The sequence below is a fragment of the Ciconia boyciana genome, chromosome 3, assembly GCF_034638445.1.
Source record: "Ciconia boyciana chromosome 3, ASM3463844v1, whole genome shotgun sequence".
NCBI lineage: Eukaryota > Metazoa > Chordata > Aves > Ciconiiformes > Ciconiidae > Ciconia > Ciconia boyciana.
Window position 1 is genome coordinate 66,860,873 of NC_132936.1, and position 5,205 is coordinate 66,866,077.

Here is a 5,205-nt window from a genome sequence, read left to right on the forward strand (position 1 = left end):
ACACAAACTTCACAATAATTCTCCTGGTACGCTCAACATGAATCTTTGCCATACATCACCACTTACAACTGTGGAAAAGGCAAAGGCTCAAACTTTTGGCATGGTAGCTAGTACCTGCAGTCACCAACTGGTGCAAATTCAGTAAGAAGAGGGTGGGAGGTGAAACTTTAAACAAGAATGTGAAGGACGTCCTGGCCATTGTTAACATGAAAATAAGTCTTCCTGCCTCTGCTTTTATAGTCTCTTAAGAATGAGGATTAGTTTATTACGGAGACAACTCTCATTCTGGAAATTAAAGAATACAACAAGCAAAACCCAAGTCTGCCTTTGCTATTTCAGGAAAATACCTTTACTGTTTTCTGAGTACATATGGCAAGCAAATGCATACGATTATTTTTGTTGGTATCTGAAATGTGGAAATCACAGCGTTTATGGAGGAAAGGTTTTTTTCATTACATAGTATATGGCTGGCCAATGACTATCTGCAGCTCATTGTTCTTTATCCTGAAGCCAGCAACAGCTCTCTTATACTGAAAGGCTGTTCCTGGTTTAGTTATTGGGTGTAGCACATTTGAAACAAATGGTTTAACTACAATTTATCCAAGTCTATAATTATTCAAATTGCTCAAGGGGCTCTGTAAGTTGCATCCCAGCTGGAATTCTTCTTCCTATTTTTATTTCTTTTTTTTTTTTTTTCCTTTTTTTTTAACATAGGGAAAAAAAAAACATGGAAAGTGTTAAACAAAATACACATTATTTTTAATTTCAGAACAATCTTATGCACTGGTTCAGCTGTCCCCATTAGTCTTTCCATGCCATACTACTGCAGCAGCCTCTGCTAGAGAAGGAGGGTTTTTTTTTACTTTATGTTTCTCTCTTTGTTCTTTCCTTTCTCTCCTTCCTTTTTTCATTTTTCCCCCTTACCCCTCCCCATCCACCCCTGGTCAATAATTGACCTACAGGAATCCAGTCAAAGTTGAAGCTTGAGAAACTTGTGTGAGTTTGGAAAGTTGGCTGCATTTCTGTAAGTGTTAATGGTTTAATATTTATCATTTTCCTCTTACTTCTTGAGATTTTGACTTGGAATTTGGAAAACAAATAAACAGCTAGTCATAAAATTAAAAACCCCAAACCAACAGTTGGCTATTTGAAAGGGCAGTGTAAAGAGTTCATGTCCTCTTGGATGCCTATGTGCTGCTTGGATTCTTGTTACTCTTTTTAAATGGAATTCCTGTACCTGTTGGAAGATTTATATGTCAGCTGCTTTGGAAAATTTAAAACCATTGCTTCATGATGTGAACAGGATCCTTTGGGCGTCTCATAATAACTACTTATTTTTCTATCCTTCTTAATCAGAGTATGATTCTTTAGGTGCAGAGTAACAAAATGTGACTTGCAATAATGGACAGCTATTAAGTAGCTCCTAAGAAAATACTGAGTAGTCCAGAATTCTTGACAGATGAAAAGTATCCTAGCCTTCTTGGTGAGGGGATTGTATATTTGACTTGTATATTTAACTAGTGGCCATATATAGTATAATATTTTGTAAATTACCAGAAATACAAATTAGTACTATGATTTGTGGGAAAGCCTGGGGAGTTGCTTAGTAATGTATGGCATTGCTTGGCCCACTACCTTCGGTGTTTCATCAGGTATCTAATCTGGAATGGTACCATCACAGTTGTCATTTTGCCATTTGTATTCACATTCACTTTATTCTAGTCTCTTTCAGTCACTGCTATGGGTGGGAGCTATCAGAGCTAGAATCAGGATTACACAGTACTCGATCTTAACCTTGTTGTTTCAGAAATCAAACTGTACAAAGTGTAATATCTGACTGGCTTTCCTGTAAGAATATTGCCTGCAAAACTCATGCTAGAGTGCAAGTGAATGTAGAAAAAATGATCAGTTCAGTCTCACTTTGGACCTCGGGCATCATCTAACTTGTCAAATAAAAAGAAAAAGGAAGTTTGACTTTTCTGTCCACTTGGAGAGAGGACATAACAACTGCCATATAGATCCAGCCTGAAGTGCCCCCATCCTATTATCTGTTTTCTGACATAGACTCATAGGTGGAAGGGTGCTAATGGGTTTACTTATGGGAAAACAGATTTCTGAAGTGATTAGACGCATAGCTACTGACCTGATATCGGAGCATTCTTGCTTGGGCCCTCTTCACCCTGCTTTCACATAGTGGTATGAAATGAGCCCCCTCAGTCCATCAGGCTTGTTTACAAACAAATCCAGGAAAATTCTTTTGTTGTAACAGTTTTTGAAAAACATAAGGTACTATGCCTATCCTTTCTGGTTTTTATTTCTGTCTGAAATAATACAGCTTTCAAAGCTAGGATTCAGTCATCACTGAAGCCTGATGTAGTCTGGTGGCTTAGCTAACACACTACACTTGACGTTTGCAGTGGACTGGGAACACATTCTTTGTCAGTCATCATGTCCCTGCCGACTGGTGCTGAGCTGAGCAGCTTCCACCTTAGAGGGAAGGGCATTGTAACGGAATCAGCTCCGATCAATGAAGTGTAGCCTTTAGCTGTGTCTACATTATGTAGTGTTCCTGGAACAGTTATGCTTGTAAGGAGGGTAAAAATACATATGGGGATATGTGGCAAACTTAAACCAGAAACCTTCTCTGCACCCAGGTAGATGCAATTAATTTTGTCTCTTGTTTCTGCGTAATTATGACTAAATGTTAAAATATCTGCTGCTTTGGCTTCTAAAACAGTTTCAGAAATTATTTTATGACATTATTTTCAAACTCAGGCTTGTGCATCCCCCAAGTTGCTCTACCCAAGAGGGGATACTGAGATAAATAAATCAAAACATCCAAGGCTTTTTTGTAAGCCTTGAAGCCAGCTAAAGTATAAAATAAAAAAGCTCCATAAATGGGTCCTTGGATATAAGGTCACTGTAGCTGAGCTGTGAGTGGGATCAGAAAAATTCCCGTTATCCATTTTAAGTGCATGGAAAGACACAGAGACTGATTTCAATTAGGTTTTATATACAGTGAGTTGTGTTCAATACAGTTGCTTCCATTTACACTAGTACAAGCAAAAGGAAGGCTAGGACCATTTTCCCTACTCTGAATATTTTAAATAGTTTAGTAAAACTAACACGTCTATATCTCTTATTATCACTACATTGTGATAGTGTTTTATAAGCAGGAATGAAATTCTCTCAGCAATGTCCCTGCTGGAAAGACTGTTCCCATTTCACAGCCAGGGAGCTGAGGCATGTAGGTCAACAACCTAATCCAAAGCCCAATTTTTAGCACTCTTATGAAAGACACTTGAATTATTTCATTGTGAACTGAAGATAGGTTTGCCTACTTCTAAGCCAGAACACATTCTGTAATTTGTCTGTAAGGCAGCTATGCCCAAGCACAGCACTCAAGGATATGTGCAGAAAAGCCTTAGCCTTAAGTTTCAGTCTTGCAGAACTTTTTTTGCATCCCTGTGACTCTTACAGGCTATTCACAGTCTGGGGCACTGAAACCAGTAGCAGTGTGGAGGTCAATTTCTAAAATCACCAGTAGGGCTAGCACAGAGCTGGTTTTGGGGCTGTGCCATCTGGAGAGAGACGTTGGTGGCTCCCACCTTCTGGCTTGCTCTGAGTTCTGAGAGCAGCGGGAGCTTCTGCCTTGTACAGATGCAATTTAATGATGATAGAAAATGGTAGCATATTGTTTCTGTAAGAGGCAGTCTCTCATGGATCCCACAGCGTTCTTACCAGCATGTTTAACCTCTAATCTGGGAAAGAAAAATACCATCTGGTACACACCATCCTTGAAAGGTTGCTGTCCCCTGCCTTGATGTGTACCTGGAGAGCTCATGTAAGTGCTGCACTGAGTTACCCATGCTGAATGAACCCGCCTGGGCCCCAGAAGAAGTGAAGCAATATTAGTGTGATGCACTATCTGAGTTAATATAGCTGACTTTGCAGCAGGGCTAATGAGCTGGTGCAGAATGCCATATTTGCCTGGCTATGCTGCTTCCAGTAGTGGTGCTGGTTTATTTAGAGCTTGCTTAGGTATCTCTGCCCAGAACTGCACCAGGCCATGTTGGCAGATCCATAAACTCTTAATGTTTAATTAAGAATATTTTGTTTCTTAATTTTATTTATCTCATCAGAAAATATCACACTTTCTGTCCTAAGGAACCCATGCTTCCTTGTTTGCTTATTTGTGCAGTGTTAATCCTATTTTCACTGTTAAGGTGAGAAGGATTCTGGCACAAATGAGAACTAGCTGTTAAGCTCTGACAACCCTGACTCACGATACCTGTCAGACTTAACATATCACCTCTGCAGTCTACGCCTTACCTCTGTGTTGTCTCTAGAGCAGAGAGGACAGGAGGGGCTGTGTGTCCACCCTCAATCAAAATCTGTGGTCAACTGGCCTATTGATTTAAATCACCAACAGTTTTGGTACATGCTCCTAGGTAAACTGGACTGCGCTGCCAGAAACGGAGCTGCTCTGTTTCTGGCCCGGGGAGGTTCACCTCTCCTTAGGCAACCTGCTGACCTGAGCTCTCTGGGATCATCACACTGACGCCAAAGGTGATGTGGAAACCTGGCTGGCCAAGCACACTGCAGCCCCAGGCTCGTGAGCACCTACCCACCTCCTGAGCCACTTGGATGGCAGGCATGGTCCACCACACCCAGCTTTCTCCTTAGAGGCGGTCAAAAATTGCCAGTGCTGACTGTATCTCTAGTCATGAGGGAACGATATTGGGAACAGTTTTCAGTGAGCAAATACCATGCCTTGGACTGACCTTGCTGGTGAAGACACTACCGCTGCGTGAACACACAGTTCGTTCTGCTACCTCTGTGCAAGAGATGAGGTGAGACTTACAGGTGTGACCTCATGAGTTACTGCCGAGAGTGTGAATCAGAGCCCCAGGCCCATTGGTGGCATCTGTCCATTGCAAAGAAGCAATTCTTCCTCATCCTGGTTCTGCAGTTCTTTAATAATAAACTGTCCGCTCAGAGAGAAAATGAAAATGTGAGATAGAAGTTTTAAAAATGAAGCTGTGTTACTGGCTTTTGTGTGTATAGGGACAGAACTAACTGGCTGCTACTTTGCTCTGTTTGGAAATCTCTGACCTATTACTGCTTTAATTCCTTCAGCACGTTGCAAATACAGCTGTTTTGGTTTAAAAAGATTCTTCATATACATGCTAAAATGTGCTTATT

General features: G+C 40.9%; 1 non-coding gene across 1 annotated transcript; it reads right to left on the minus strand.

Moving 5' to 3' along the window:
• Nucleotides 1-4,677: 4,677 nt before the first annotated feature.
• On the minus strand, nt 4,678-4,818 carry LOC140650407 (U4 spliceosomal RNA). The gene has a single exon (XR_012041974.1). It is a non-coding gene; the product is annotated as a U4 spliceosomal RNA (small nuclear RNA).
• Between the last annotated feature and the right edge of the window lie 387 nt (nt 4,819-5,205).